The 17,409-nt window shown below is 36.3% G+C and overlaps 1 protein-coding gene across 9 annotated transcripts in view; it reads right to left on the bottom strand.

Annotated features, from left to right (window-relative positions):
- Positions 1-17,409, bottom strand: part of MCTP1 (multiple C2 and transmembrane domain containing 1) — a 604,116-nt gene that overhangs the window by 420,626 nt on the left and 166,081 nt on the right. The gene's annotated exons all lie outside the window — the stretch shown is intronic.

Below are 17,409 nucleotides of genomic sequence, written 5' to 3'. Positions count from 1 at the left end.
TATCCCTGGGCCCTAAAAAAGGATCTAAATCCAGTCACTAAAAATAAGTTGATTAAACACAATAGTTTATTTCTCTCCATCAAAAAAGGAAAAAGACTAGAAATCATTGAACCACGTCTAGTATGACATCCACAATGTCAAGCACCCAGGCTTCATCTACCTTGTTGCTTTGTCATCTTCAGCATGAAGTTTGGACATTGCAGTCCAAGATGGTTGCTTGCATTCTAACTGTCCACTGTGCAGCCCACTGGCCAAGAGATAGTCTTATGGCCACATTTAGCTGCAAACCGACTGGAAAATAAGGTCTTTATTCCAAACATCCATGTGCAAGGTTCTAGTATGTCTATAACTGAATAAGAAAGAGAGGGTAGATTCTGGAAGATTACTAGTTTAAATTAAGAATCATTTTAATATTTAAAGCTTGGTAATTTTAAAGATCCTTTTAACATTAGTTCTTGGTTAACAAAATAAACATTGATTCTCAACTCTTTATTCAACACAGTTTCTTTGAGCTTGGTACCTGAACAAAATTTCCTGATTTTTCTCAGCTTCTAAAGAATTCTGCTTCATGGTTTTACGACATGTGGTACTACAGGAATTTCTTTGTTTATAATATCACAAAATGCAAGGCAAAGTGAAAAATGTTCATGAAATGATAAAAAGTAAACTTGAAGTGTTCTCTTTTTTCTACAAAGGCCTTCACTTTTTTTTAAAGCTGTAATTTTAGAACCAGTTAAAGTAATCACTTCAGGACGGACCCCTTTAAATATTTCAGTCACAGTAAAAATGTTTATGTCTCTTATGTCACATTTTAAAAGTATGTAATTAATATAAATTCGTGCTCTTTAATATAGTAAATCACATCAGACAATCAACTATTCATTTAACCCTTAAGGGGGAGGAACTAGCTAGTTTTTGCTTAGCAAGTGGCTCACTGTTAGTTGTCATTGTTAATCAGGGACATTAATAATTTCATCAGTTATTTAAATGTTGATGATTCCACACAAGTATCTCTTGCATATTTCTAGAAACTGAACAAATTATTGCAAATAACAGGAAGTCTAAATTTGGTGAAAAAATAACTAACTAGGGGATTAAGTGAAAGGAATATCCAACACTACAACAATTAGAAGGAATTTTCTTCAAGCATCACAGTAGAAAATTACAGTTCCTCTTCAAAGTTAACTTGAGCCTAACTCTAAAATTCACTTCAAGTCTCTAAGCCATTCCCTGTACTTTACTGAAAAACCATGCATTTGTAAATTTTTAACAATCATCTCAAACATTTATGATCAGCTTGAATAGAAACATATTTCTGTTTTTCTCTTTTTTTCATAGCAAACAATGAGGCAATTTGAAAATATTTCTAAGAAATACATCTAAATAGCAGGGAATCATGTGTAAACCTCAGGAAATACATTACAAATAGAGGAATTTTGATCTCTGATCTTTAACATGAGAGATGCAATGGCTCTGGTGAAGTAAGCATCAGCTATTGGAAGGAGCATGTAATGAAATTTTACTCTCCAATCACAGCGGAACCCAGAATAACCACGTAACTGCTAGGCTGAAGGGAGGTGAATAACTCATGCCTGGGGTAAGATTTCTATGCTCCACAACAGCAATTCACACCCCTCAGACATGGTCTTCCAGACATCTTCCTGATAAAACCAAAAGAACCTGCAAGATTCATTTTTGCTTTGTCAACATCTATGGGGCTGTTTAGATCCAACTATTAGCAAATAGTGTCTAGTAGTCTGAAGCATCCAAAGCATCAGTCCATAGTCCAACTTCTCTGTATTTAAATAATTGTCTAAAAGCAATTCCAACTAAGAAGTCAATGACCCTAAATCAACACAATTTTAGGTGCACATAGATTGGCCTAAATGAAGGCACAAGCCTTACACTGCTTCTGAGAAAGTAGAAGAATGAGATAAATGCATTTTTTTCTTAATCCTTTACCCAGAGTTACTGTTTCTCACGTCCAAAGAGTGTGTCTTCTTAACAAGGGAAAGCAATGACTATGTTTATGCCACAGTGAACAAAAAGGTGGGCACTTCCAAGCAGTGCTCTACAACTTATCATTGTCCTTTTCAGGGCTCAGAGAAATAAAATTTATTAACAACTGTCAAGTATAATTCTCTTCCCCCGACATCTTTCTCTCAGACATACACATAGCACACATAAATACTCCCTATTCCCTCACAGTTTAGTAAACACTAAAAAGCCATAATGATTCGAAGACAGAAAATTCTGTGTCTCTGGATATCAACCTAAAATCAGAATATAAAGCTTTTCCCTACTTCCTCTGTAATAGAAACTAGCAAAGAGAGCAGGCTTTAACTTCAATTTTAATTCTAGTTCTGTGCAACTTTGAGCATAAAGCCTCTCTGAACTTCCATTTTCCTAGACTCAAAATTAGGATAATGCCTAACTTACCCACATGTAGATAAGGACTAGATGCAGTATCTTTAGGAGACTATCACACAGTCTCTAGCACATAATATGACTTCACTGATAGAAGTCTCTACTCCTTCCTTATGTGTGAACCAAGATTCCTGGCACCATTGTAAACTCTGGGATGAACATTTCTTTGTACACTTAGGGTAAGACTAATCAACCAAATTAAACAGACTTTTGAAGTACTAAATGGTATTATCTGCTCTTTTTTTTTTTTCCAGAATCCATTTGAAAAGCAAACCACACAGGCACTTCAGAAGTATCCAACATTCATGAAGCAAGATGAAAGTTGTCAACTCCATCATTATGGACAGAGAAACCTAATACTTTCTACAGCCTTGAACAACAGTACCTAGTATCTCCAATAATCCAGACCAAAATTCTTCCTCTTCATCCCCCATGGCAGAGATTAAAGTGCCTGGAAATTCCTGTTTCCCTGGAGCAGCCCTTAACCAATGAGTGCTCAAGGGATGGGGGAATATGGTCATACCAGCTCCCCTGTCCTGAACCAGACACTCCAGGGTGTGACCTGTGTTGTCTCCAGGGCCTTCTCCCTAAAAGACTCACCCTGCTACTGTCCTGAGACTTTGCTTGATATCATGTCCTTGTGGGCTTGCTTCCTTTCTGGTCCTGCCTTCCCAACCTCCTACCAGGTTTCCCGAGCAAACTTCCGAATAAATCACATTCATAGAAACAAATCCTTTCAAAGTCAGCTTCTAGGGAGCCCAGCCTAAAAAGGACATCCATTCTGGGACACCTCTGGGCCAAAACAGGGGGGGCTGTGCCCATTCATTCAAGGGAACAGTGATAACTATCTAGCGACAGATATGAACAATCCACAGACAGGTAACAGAGTTCAGCTGGCCTCACTCACATGTGATAAGAATCATAAAACTGACCTATACCTGTATTTACTCTGTGCCAGGCACAACTCAGTGTTTTACCCACATTAACCAATTTAATCTCACAACAACTTCATGAAAGGTGGATATTATATATTATATATATATATATTTTTTTTAAAACCAAAGAGGTTAAGTGACTTGCCCAAGTTTACACAGCTAATAAGTGGCAGACCTGGAATTCAGGCCTTCAGAGGATATGCTTTAACCTCCAGGCCAGACATCTTCTTAGCTAAGTACATTAATTTGGCCATTTGATGGAAAACAGATCCTATTTAATAATTTCCAACGGGGTCAGTAGTATTTTATAAGTGAAAAATTTATTAGCAGAATATTTAAGCTATAATTTAAATTTTATTTTAATATGACATCTTTATAAACTTGCATCCTAAAATTAATTACATGCACATGAGTATGACTTCCTTTTTCTTTAACTGCATAACGAATTTTCCAAATTGACTCTTAATTTTTGTTTTCAAGGTACATATCTGCTCCTTACTTTTCTACTAGATTAAATGACTGAAACTACTTAATTTTTAATTTAAAGCATTAATACACAATTTAAGTTCCTAATAAAATGTTGTAATATCATAATATACTATGGGCAATACTTGACATCCTGGGTCAAAAGATTTCACGTCAATAAATATAATGATATTGCCTCAACTCAAAAGGTATCTTTGAGAAGATTTTGTATTCTGTTAATCAGTAACATTCTAGGGGAAAGAATGTAACTTTTTTCTGAAAACATCTTGGTAATAAAATGCCATGAAATAAAGAATCTAGATACATCACAAAAGTCCTATGTCATCATTATAAATGTCTGGACTGCTATCATTTCGTATTGCCTCAGAAGAAACTGACAATTTTATGATGTAACAGTACTGAGCATCTTCAGACAAAAGTGCAGGACTTACAACTAAAGAGCACACCAAGTGTGCGTGTCAGGTGAGTCATCTATGTCCAAAATCCACAGCTAAAATCACCATGAAGAAGTAGATGGCATAAATCCAGCCGTTCTTATTCCTACACTCATTTGTCAGGAATTGCAAGGAAACAGAATGATAAAAATTAGAGGAAAAATAAGAAAAATGCCAAAGACAAACCAGCAAAGCATAGTTGTATGAAATGCTACTTTATTAAAACAGTTCCAAATCCAAGGAGTGCAGCACATCCCTTGGGTGCATCTGGAGGTAATAAGGATAGTTGTGATTAAGTATTTAGATGTGGGTGTGTATAATTTTACTGTTGATTGCATTTCTCTTATTTCTCCTTTATAACAGAGTAAGAACATTATATTAATTTTTGAAGCTATAAATTTTAACATATTAATAAGTGAGTCATTACAAACTGTTATTTTAAAAAGGAAGACATTTTCTGATAGAATTGAGAACCACTGCTTTATAATAATCACAAGTGCAGAAAACACTCCACAACTGACCAGTTTCTACAAAATTGGATGGAACTGTAGTGGCGTCATCCAAGGACATGTGTCTGGTGCATGAATTTCCTTTGCAACATCCCCAGTCACGTGTCCTCTCCCTGACCACCTCTTTGATTCCAATGTTTAAAATAAAAGGCTCAAGTCTTTAACTTCTCAATTGAGAATTTTCAGCTTCCTCTTTGCCATATATAAATTGCATGTGCATCAGAACATGTTCCTGGATGATGGGGAACATATTAAAAGGCTTTTGCTGGAAACAGAATATACATTAAAATCTGAACATTAAACCAGTCAACTACAGGGGGTGTTTTAGCTTAAGAGAAGAATCTTTTCCTCATTTCTCAGATAAATGTGCAAAAATAGCTCCTAGGCATCTCAGACCAGTGGACTAATGCAGCTCTTATATGGTAACGTTCCCTCTGCATTCTCTATGGACTCAGCCTACTATTAATAACACCTAACAGGCTATATATTTGCCGCTATTTTTAAAAGATCCTTATAAAAATATGACAGTTGAAAGATAATTTATTCATTATCTGATATACATATAAATAGATATATCTATATATATAAAAATATACACACACACACACACACACACATTGTCCTACACTATTCATTAGCTCTCAGCATTGCATAGTGGTAAATGGTCCAAGTTCCAAGTGAGAACCAATGCTTTATCCTAGCACTTCACTTTAGATTTCCATTAAGAATTCACAGTGATTGCTACTGCCTTCCATGCTGTTCTCTTCTGGAAACCTGTGCCTTGCTCTGTTCCTGGGGCTTGTTTCATTTTCCTTTGTGTCTGTGGGAACCTCCTTTTCCAGCGTCTCCTCCACTCTCCATCTCCTTTCCACCCTCCCTCTTTTCTCCACCCCTTTTTCCTGGCCAGAGTCTGGGTCTGAGGTATATTTATTATTAATGGGTTCGCGTTTATTTGTTGTCTTCAGGAAAATATGTTACATAGATTCGAGTAGAATGTCACAACTCTGCCATTTTTAAAACTGTTTAAGTGAAAGACAAATTCCTCTTTTCAGTTATCACCTCCTGCCTTGAAAAAACATTCCTGTCCACTAAAGCAACACCAAAGAACACTCTGTCGGTGGCCACACTAGAACCAACAGCATGAGAATCTCTGTGTGACACATGCAGGCTGTGTCTTCCTCAGAGTGAATCTGGCCAGTGGCCCATATGCCCACAGCAAATGCTTCCTGTAGTAACTCTCCCTATTAGCTAATCTCTCCCTCACCATGTACCACACCCTCAAAGACACCTCTTTTTTAAACTCAACAGCTGTTGGGGCCTCCTCACTCTATTTGCCATGAGGATTTTGTTAAGTTCTACAGATTTGGGATTTTTCTTTTTACTTGCGAATTGTGTAAATATTTAGCGTGAAAAAAACGGTAAATTTCCCACAACACACAAATTTCAAATATCCACCAAAATCTAGTAACTTGCTATTAAACAGCAATTTCACTGCAAACTATGCTGATTTAAAGATGAATTTGAAGCAAAGAAAGAGATCAACGTGAGGTAATTTTCCACATGAGGTCATCAAGAAAGAACACTTCATTTTCTGAGACTCTGGACAAAATGACTATGTAAGTCTGGACTAGAAAATACAATGGAATTTTAGACTATTCAAAACAGAAGAGATTAGATAACTGTAAGGAGAGAGATTCTGGACTGAAGGTGGCTAAGATTCCTTCTACGTATTTTCTGCGTCCTGAACAGACTCTGACAGGCCCATGAAGCCTCAGAGGCCACAGGGAAGGACTTGATGCATTTCTTTAGTTTTAGGGGGGAAAAAAGAAATTGAAAGCTCATATTATGGTGAAACTGGTCAATTCGAGCTCAGATTTGAATTTGCCCATGTCTCACAGGAGTGGCCTACTATTTCACTGTGGCACCACCCAATTCTCCTTTCTTCTCAGCTCTTTTCTTTGCTCCTCATGCCCAACCTCTCAGGTAAAGCAGAGCAGAGATGGTGGCTTTCTTCTTACATGAGAACCTCTTAAAGTCATGCTCTGAATAATGGTTACTATTAGTAAAGGAACAGCGGGTTCTGTGTATAGATGTTCTAGTCGGGTATACACAGAAGGCTGAGAGCATTTTTCTCTGAGTACTGAGAGATCCACTCACCACCCGTTTCCAAATGGAACTGAGGACAAAGCTTAGAAAGTTAATAGTTTCCAGAATTTAGAAAAGGAAAAGCAAAAAGGAGAAGATGCAAGCAGCCAAAGAGAGATCAGATTCCCATCTGTGACGGACTTTGCATTAGCTAAAAGGCAAATTAATGGGAATGATAAAAAATTTATACCACCTTGTAGAATCTGTGCAATTATTTAAGAACAACACTATTTTCTTTCTGCTCATGGGCTGTGTCTCTATAGCTTTCCAAAGACAGAGGGCTTCATGAAAGGATACCATTTTGTAATTTACATTATACTATTTTTCTTCACTATGGCATTCTCTTATATTAACACTATAAATTAATAAGTCTTCGTTTCAAAAAAAGTATGCCAAGATTGTAAGAAAACAATGAAGTAAAAGGCATGCCTCTACCCTCAAGAAATTTATGATCTAGTTGGATGGAAAAATCAATGCATGCTTGAAGAGTTCAAAAGAAGGCAAGATCACACCATTATCCAAGTAAATACTTAATTAAAATATACTATATATAAGACACTATAATAAGTACCTTTTCAGCTATCCCTGCTCTCTAAAAGTTTCTGATCTAGTGAGACAGAAAAGATATATATACAGATAACACTAAGAATAAGTAAATTATAAGAAATTGCTAATATATAGTAGTTCAAACAAAAGGGTATAAACATTGAGACAGTTTCTTCCCGTCTCTTCCCAAGCAGAATTTGTTTACAAGGAGAAGATTAAGTTTCTCTCTTTCTCCTCCTCTCTTAGGAATAGAGGGTTCTACACTTACATAAGTTCTCAGATTAAGTTTTTGCAGTTGCTCACCTACAGGTCAGACCCCAGTATATGTTGGGTGACTTCTGACTCTCATCCCCCAAGAAGGGGAAACTGTTAAGGAAAGGGAAACCAGGATAGTTATTGCTGTAAGTAATAATAATCTGTCCTTGCCTCAGAAAGTAAATACTATTATTGCGTTTACTAATAAATGCAGATATTTAAAACCCATTCGTAGCATAATTACACATTCTACAAATACTAAAAAGATGCTGAGAGAATATTATGAATGACAGTTCCAATCAAAACTGACAACTTAAGTGGACAATTTCCTTGAAAGACACAAACTGCGAAAGCTTTCAAAAAGAAACGGATAACCTGAATAGCTCCATAGCTAGTAAATTAGTTGAATTTGCCAAAACTTTCCCACAAACAAAACTCAAGGCACAGATGACTTCACTGGTGAATTCTAACATTAAAGAAAAAATAAAATGAATTCTACACAAAGTCTTCTAAAAACAACTGAGGAGGAGAAAGTACTTCCCAACTAATTATAAAGGCCAACATTTCCCTGATATCAAACCAGACAAAAGTATTACAAGAAAAAAAAAAAACTACAGACCAGTATGCCTCATGAGCATAGATGCAAAAGTTTGAAACAGTATTTTAGCATATCAAATCCAACAACATATAAAAATCAATACATCAAGTGTGGCTTTCCCCAGGAATACAAAGTTGTTTTGACATTTTAAAAAAGCAAACAGTATAATTCACTATATTAATAAACTCAAAGAGAAAACCCATATGATAATTTCAATGGCTGCCCAAAAAGCATCTGACAAAAATCCAACAAGTTTTTCCTGATAAAAAATAAAAAGAAACTCCCTCAACTTGATATATGGGAGAGAAAGAGAGAGAGAAAGAGAGGGAGGAAGGGAGGAAGATAGAAAAATAGAAAGAGAAAGAAAGAAACGACTTTACAGCTAACATCATAATGATGAAAAACTAAATGCTTTCCCCCTATGATCAGGATTAATACAAGATGTTCACTCTCATGATTTTTATTCAGTATTTTGCTGAAAGTTCATGTCAGCACAATAAAAAAAGAAAAGGCATCTAGAGTGGAAAGGAAGAAGCAAAATTGTTTTTATTCACAGATTACATAATTGTCTATGAAGAAAATCCAATAAATCTACAGAAAAACTATGAGATCTAATATATGAATTTAGCAAAGTTTTAGGATACAACATCAAAATACAAAAATCTATTGTTGTCTTCATATATTCTCAACAAGAGCAAAACGAAATTTAAAGAGAATAGTACAAACAACAACCTCAAAAATACAGAATATTTAGATATAAATCTGACAAGAGAAGAGCAAGACCTGAATACTGAAAGCTGTAATGCAATGCTGAGAGAAATTTAAAATCCGAACTAATAGACATACTGAGACTTCATGCGTTAGAAGACTCCGTGTTAAGAATTCTCCCCAAATTGCTTTAGAGATTTAACACAACCCAATCAAAATACCAGCAGAAATTTTTATAGAAATTGACAAACTAAATCTAAAACTCACATCAAAATGCAAAGGACTTACGATAGCCAAAACAACTTGGAAAAAGAGGAAAAAAGTTAAACGACCAACACTGTCTGATTTCAAGACTTACCATAAATTTACCATATTCAAGACAATATAGCATTGGTATAAAAATAGAGACACATAGATCAACAGAATAAAATACCAAGTCCAAATATAGACCCACACTCCCAAGGAAAACTACTATGGGAGGAGGAAAGGTAATTCAATGCAGAAAGCAAAATCTTTCAGTCAATGGTACTGCAACAATTGGATACCCATATGCAAAATAAGGAACTTCATTTCCTACCTTGTACATACAATATCACAAAATTAACTAGAAATTAGTCAAAGGCATAAATGTAGAAAATGTAGAATCTAAAACTGTAAAACTTCTAGAAGAAAACATAGGATAAAATCTTTGCAAACTTGGGTCAGGCAAAAATTTTACAGCTACAACTATCAACAAAAACATGATACATAAAATGTTTTTAAATTGATATATTGGACCTTATCAAAATTAAAACTTTCACTCTTCAAAATACGATTTTAAAAGAATGAAAAGACAAACTACATACTGGGGAGAAACATTTGCAATTCATATATCTGATCAAGGACTTGCATTCAGAACAAATAAAGAACCCTTAAAACTCAATAGAAATTTTTTAATCTGATTAAAAAAAAAAAGTGGGCAAAAGATTTGAACAGACACTTGACCAGAAAAGATATATGGATGGCAAATAAGCATATGTAAAGATGCTCAACATCATTTATCTTTACAGAAATGCAAATTAAAACCATGAGATATCACTAGACACCTATTAGAGTGGCTAAAATTTAAGATTGACCAAACCAACTGTTGATGAGGACGTGGAGGAGCTGGAACTCTCACGCGTTGCTGGTGGGAATGAAAAATGTTAAAACAACTTCGGAAAACAGTTTGATAATGTCTTAAAAAGTTAAACACACTTACCATATGATCCAGTCATTTCATTACCAGGCATTTAGCCAAAAGAACTGAAAGCTTATGTCTATATAAAGGTGTGTATCTGAATGTCCACAGCAGCTGTATTTACAACAGCTTAAATCTGGACACAACCCAATGTCCATCAAAAAGTGAATGAACAAACAAGCTGTTGGATATCCATACAATAGAATACCATTTGCAATAAAGAGAAATAAATGATTGATACATGCAATGTGGATGAATCTCAAATAATCATGCTAAGTGAAAGAAGCCAGAAAAAAAAAAAAGGAAAAAAAAATCTTCTTAGCAGCCAGTAAGGGGGAAAAACAGCTACTAAGTAAAATTCCAAAGTATTTATTATAAATGTAAACATTTCAATCACATAGTTATTTTATATAAACATGCAAAATAAGCTGGTTGATTTTTTAACAACATCCTCTAGTTAAAAAAAAAAAAAGTAAAAACAGAACATGATTCTTTCTAGCTGTAAAGCAGCCCAGGGTCTTATCCAGAGTTAAAGATATAGATAGTTCTTACTACTTGAAGAACTATCAAGTCTATCAAGTCTAACTAGACTTGAAAGTTCTCCAGACCTTGGAAATACAACTGATCATTTATCACTTATATTGCAACAGCAATTTGACTCAGATTTAACTTAGAAGTTAACTTCTTGTTTATACAAACATTTTGCCTCCCCTTTTGAGACTTCTAATTTCAAGAGGTTTGATATAATCCACAAGGACAGCTGTGGTCATGTTTCAGCAAGAGCTCTTTACTCAATTTGTGAGCTGCATCAGAGTCTTAAGAGGAGCTGATTAAACAGGCAGATACATAGGTCTGTCCCATGTAAGCGATACTGCGGTAAGCAGAATTTTTTTTTAACATTTTTTATTGATTTGTAAGCAGAATTTTAAGATGTCCCCCATGATATCTATGCCCTGGTGTTACTCCCATAATTATGTTACGTGACAAAAGGGGTTCTGCACATGTTATTAAGGTTACTACTCAGTTAACTTTAAGACAGATTATCCAAGAGGGCTTAACCAAATCACATAAGCCCTTTAAAAGCAGGAAGTTTCTCTGGCTAGTTGCAGAAGGAAAAGTCAGACAGATTTGTATATGACAGAGGTTGACAGAGGTCCTCTGCCACTGAGATGAAAGGGGCCATATGGCAAGGGCCTGAGAGCTTTAAGGGCTGAGAACAGTCACTGGTCAACAGCAAGACAAAGGGGCCTCAGTCCCACAACCACAAGGGAGTCACTTCTACTACCAACTGGAGGGAGCTTGGAAGTAGATTGTTCCCTCCAGCCTTCAGCTAAGAGCCCAGTCCAGCTGACACCTCGATTTCAACCTTGCAAGACATTAAGTAGAGAACTCAGGCGAACTACTTCTGACTATAGAACTGACATAACAAATAAGTATTGTTTTATGCTGCTTGATTTGATAATTTGTCATGCAGCAACAGATAATGAATACATCTTTTGAATCAACATCTCTGGAAAGTGGTATCGAAGAATTTATGTATTTATCAACCTCCCAATTCATTTTTATACCAAGTAAAAGACCAGTTGAACTAGAAAAACATGATCACCGAAACGAAACATTATATGTCTGAACTTGTCTCTTAAAGCTTGAGAGTATAAACCCATTTAAAATTTGAGTATAGTTCTTGGTTAATTCCTTGTTAATGATATTTCTCCTTATCACTATGATGAAGGAGACTCTTAAGGTCATTAAATACATCTTCCAGCCTCCAAGCAAGGCAGAATTATGTTCTGGTCAAAATTCATTCATTTTTTTTAGAAGCTCTTTAGTAAATATATTTACGCTCAATAATATGATCTAGTGCACAATACCACTTTCTAGTCTGCACATTCTTCCTTTAAAGGCACTCTAAATTCCCTTCAATGTCATTTAAGTCAATTTTCTCTTTCCAGACCTTGGAAAAGATAGTTAACAGCTGGCCATGTTCCTTTTATGTTACATCTTTCATTTCCTATGAGGACTGCTGAGTAGCAATGTGCCCATTCCTAGGAGGTCAATTGGTCTGGATTGAGGCTCTATATATTCTTTGCTGATAAATGCATAAAAAGTGGGCATGCAATCCAGTTCTGACCAAAAAGACTTAAAATGAAGCCGGCTGAACGACTGTGGAAAGGATTTTCCTCCTTGGTAAAAAGAGAGATGCACAAAAACATTCACCACTTGTTCCCTACTAAAAATCACACACACACACACATACACACAAATTATGCAGATGCTAAATCAATGTAGTACTCATGTCAGAATTCCTTTGCTCAGCATGAGCTCCATATTAGCACCAGAAAGGTTGGACCACATGTGTATATAACACATCCAGGCACACAAGCAGATCAGAACTGCTGGAGTCATCCTGTGATGACTATGAGAGATGTTCCTGATGTCCTGATGATCCAGATGGGAGATATGAAGTCCCTGAAGACTGATGAGCTGCCAGACTGACTCTGGAACCCCAAAATGCCCCATGAAGTGAGATTTAAAATGGCCTTCTTATGGAAGCCATTTTTAGTTGAGTTTTTTTTTTTTTGATGCTTCCTTATAATCATGTAGTCTAAGCCATTTTCTTATCAAGCAACATCCCCAGAAAGTTGATAAGAATACTTGGTATGTAGTAGTTATCTGTATTTCCTCTTTTTGGCTGTTCCTTAAACCATAAATCCCAAAGATCCTTTCAGGACCAGCAAAGGTAGCCCTCTGCCAGGTGAGACACCAGACACAGGCAGTCTAGAGGAGGTGGTGAATGCCACCTCTCTGCCTCTTAAAATTTCCCCAGATCCAGCAGGCACCACTGCTGAACTCAGACTCAAGTTCCCCACAAACACTTTCTGAAGGTGGCTTCAAAATAGGCCTTTAGGAAACAGTAAGTCAGAGTAAACTTGGACTTCACCTAGAAGAGAATAACTCTGGTAGGATGGACCCCAACCCTGTGAGTAAAGGAACTGCCTCCATTTCTCTGGGGGTACCAAGGTAGGGAGCCTGACAGCTCAGCCCCTTGTTGACTGTCCCCTGCCTACTCCAGAAGCTGTTCCCAGATGTCTCCCAGCAAGAAAACCAGGCTTCCAAGTAAAAGAGATATTCCACTTCGTTTTTTTGGCCAACTTCAGTGAACCTAAGAGTGGAATACACATGTTAAGCACATAGTAAATGCTCACTAACTCTTTCTGTGATTCATGAATAAAATGTGATGAGAAAATTTTATAATTACGGTACTTGGTATTTCCTTTCAAAAATTACAGTTTTCCTGCTCTCTGCATCTCTTTCCGATTTACTCTGAAACACTTAGTGGGGTTTGTAGAGATTGGAAGGAAGGTGGACCTGAAAGGCATCACTATGGCAGGCCCACTTGTAAGCTCCAAACAGCCTAAGAAAGTGCAATTGACCTTGGTGAACTTGCCATGGTCCAGAGTCTTGTTCTCAACTCTGCCAGCTCAGAACCCAGCTTTTTTTGGCAAACCACACCTGTAGATTCTGAGCTATGTGAAAAATACTACTCACATGTGGATCTAAACACTCACACTGATATAACCAGTACATTCTCTGTAACAGGCAAATCTATGAAAGGCCAAATAATAAAATCAAATGTAGTTGAACAGGCATGAAATCAGAACAAGGAGAATTTATTGATGATTCAAAATTTTAGAGACACAAGCATCCATCACGTGGTGGGATAGTCACAAGAACTGAAGTTTCCATGCCAGCCTTCTTGAGCAGTTCTTAGCCAGACCCCTCCAAAGTTTCTTTCTCAGACTCTGCCTTTTTCCTCTATAGGTTTCAGTCTGAGCAATCATCTCCTTTCTAACACGCATGTTATTAATCTTTAAATATTTGGATTCTTCAATTAGCTTATAGTTAAGTCTTACCAAATCTGGAAGAGTCATTCTGATAAGTCTGTATCTCCGCTTTATGTTGATTTTATACTTTCACTTGGGGGCCAACACTGTCTGCAAGTTTTGGAGTTTAAATGGTAATGTGACTTTTTAAAATTTTTCTTAAATTTCTTTTTTGGGGAAATAATTAGGATTATTTATTTTAATGGAGGTACTGGGGATTGAACACAGGACCTTGTGCATGCCAAGTGCACACTCTACCACTGAGCTATACCCCTCCCACTGTGTACAAGTCTTTTGCATAACACCTCATTGTTACTTCCTGAATGCCTCCTAAATTTCAGAAGGAATCATGCACATGTCAAACTGAGGTGGCACTCACATCGATATTCCTTTGCTTAATCCATGCTCCAGCATCAGTCTCAGAGAGGTCGGGCCACACATGCACGTAATACAGGCAGGAAAAGAACTCCAGACATAATTTTTACAACAGAACACATGACAGGGAATCCTGGAACCGTCCATGACCACTATTCCCCTGACACTCACTCCTATGTTTTTCCAGTTAATCCTTAAAAAATACTCCCACTCCCACCCCAACTGCATAGAATTCCTAGGCTATTGTAGATCTCTCAGCCCTCCCTACTCCACCTGTCCTCCACGTGGCCACCTGGACACACATGTAAGGATACCACAGATGCACGTGCCAGAAATCTTGCTCAATACATTATCGATTCCCTTTATTCTCTGAGAGAAAAATTAAAGCAGCCTATTTGATTTCAGTTTACATGTAGGAATGACAGGACTTTCTATTGTTGAGTGCATTATGAAATCTTTTTGGCTGTAATGACATATGCATTTGGGCACCTAAATGCACCACCACCCACCCCCACTAAAAGAAACGAAACAAAACAGGCTTTCTCAAAAACACGAAAAAGTTTTGTTTCAAAGTCTCACTGTTATACAAACATAAGATACAGCCTCCTGAAAGAAACATTAAAAAGGCCATTGAGCCCTCCAGTGGCAAAATTATGAAAATGTTTTGATACACATCCAAACACCCTGGAGGACTCTCTTGAAGACAGATGAAAACAGAACAAAGTTGAGTCAGTTCAGGGGTTTGGGGTTTTCAAGTTTCTGGAATTTCTGTAAGCCCCATCAGCCCAATGAATGATGGGACCATTATCCAAGCATTCCTTTTTTAGGAAAAACTCTTTCAGGTCATGCTCATAATATAAAAGTCCTCACTGATTTATTTACTGTGTTCCAAGGTTTATTTTCACAGCGGTAGGTTTTAATAGAGTTTAAATAAAGGTGTTGTCACAGACATCTGGTGAGTCTAATTCTAGATTTGAATTACGAGACTTGTGAAAATCAAACATAAAATGCAACCAGTAGTCATGCATAGAAGTCTGTAACCAAAGACCAAATGTTTCAGTTCAGAGACTATCTGTCTTGGGCTAAAGAGGTTTCAGTAATTTTGCTAGTTATTTTCTCTTGCCATCGGCATTTTCCTGCATTGAGATACAGAGATTCTTGGGTACCTGTCTACACACACACACAAACATACACACACACACACTCTCTCTCTCTCCTTTCTTCATATTAAGGGGCACATACTGGAAAACATCCTAGGAGGATATTTTATACTATAAATATCATCTATCATATTTTATTCTAAACCAACCAGCTATTTCTTTTTTTCCTTTGTCTTTTTTTGGCGTTGTGTTCTCATATACAGATTCTTGGTCAGGTTTCACAAATCCAAGGAGGTGCTATAATATAATATTATACATTTTTAAATGATCAAAATAAATAATAAAAGTGAAACAGTTTGAAAAATTAAAATGGTTACATTTATTTCCATGAATTGCAAACCTTAAAACATAATTTCAGAATCACACCTGGAGAACTTTAAATTTAACTGTACCATCATTCAGCTTTAATTTATTCATTTTTTATAAAATTCTATTACGTACATATTATTTACAAGGTGCTGCTCTAGGCACTGCCATAAATTAAGAAAAAAATTAACTAGCTAGATATTTACTACATATTATCCTCCATATTTATAAACCCTATCTGTGGGAGAGCTGTGCCAAAACCACTAACATCAGCCTTTCTTTATGCACGTAAAGATCATTCTCATGTCTCAGTATGACACTTGCTTTCCAGGACAATGTGGTATTTGCAACTCAATTTCTCATGGTCTCCAAAATAAGGACAATGCCATTATTTTTAGAACGTTAGAAGTGTGCAGAGGAAGATAACCATAGAACCCACTTCCTCATTTCTCTATAGCACAGCAGTCTGAAGAACACTTAGACTTGGAGATTTTGTGAATTTCCAATAGTCAAAAGTCTTAAAAACTGGTCTGGATGATCTGACACATCAGACCTCTGCTCCACTTGGGTATCATCCTACTCAAGCTTGCATAGTTCCAAACCCACATTTTAGGAGGGGGAAGCATCTCAAAGAATATTCTTGCATTAGGCCATCAACAATTTCATAAAATTCATACCACTTTAATTTGCCCAAAGTTCTCCCTCAGAACACAGTGCTCTTACCAACTTCTGAAGTCATCTTTCCACAATTTAAATTCCTAAGAAATTTGCAATCTTCTGATTTTAGTAGCTGTAAAACTCCATTTACACTGGCATTAAGTCTATTTCTACCTGGCAGCAATATTCATCAAACACCTACATGCTAACTGTATAGAAATGAGTCATTTCCTCTTCTGGGGGAGACTTCAAGCACACCTCTGCAAGGCAAAATAGTCTGAAGCACTAGAAAGTTACATGCTTACCAAAAAAGGAAACACTGAACCACAGTCTCTCACTGAGTGAAAATAGGCAGAGAAAATTAAAATGTAAGTGGAGTATAAGGTTTACTGAACATCAACACCTTTATGAATCACACCTATACAAAAAAAGGCTCAGTGAGAAAAAGAAGTCCTAAGATAGATGCTTATAATAGTGCATTAAATGAAGCAGCCTTTACTCATTTAAAACACAATTCTGTGGCAATTTTCAACTAAGAAATGAATAGATTCATCTCTAATCAACAAAAACTAGATTTTTCTAATTTTTACATCATTCTTTACTTTTCTCCTTCCTGTTTTCTACTCATTTCTGGTGAGGTATTAATGAAAAAAAGAAAAGAAAAGAAAACAGAAAAAGTGCCATGCAAACTCAGTCGTTTGGAGATTTAATTGGAATTCTGAAAATTTTCTATTGGCTGGCATATTTTAAAAGCCTGTTTTTTAA

Source organism: Vicugna pacos, chromosome 3 (genome assembly GCF_048564905.1).
Source record: "Vicugna pacos chromosome 3, VicPac4, whole genome shotgun sequence".
Taxonomy (NCBI): domain Eukaryota; kingdom Metazoa; phylum Chordata; class Mammalia; order Artiodactyla; family Camelidae; genus Vicugna; species Vicugna pacos.
The sequence above is the reverse complement of the archived record's forward strand: the minus strand, read 5'-3'. Positions and strand labels throughout refer to the sequence as shown.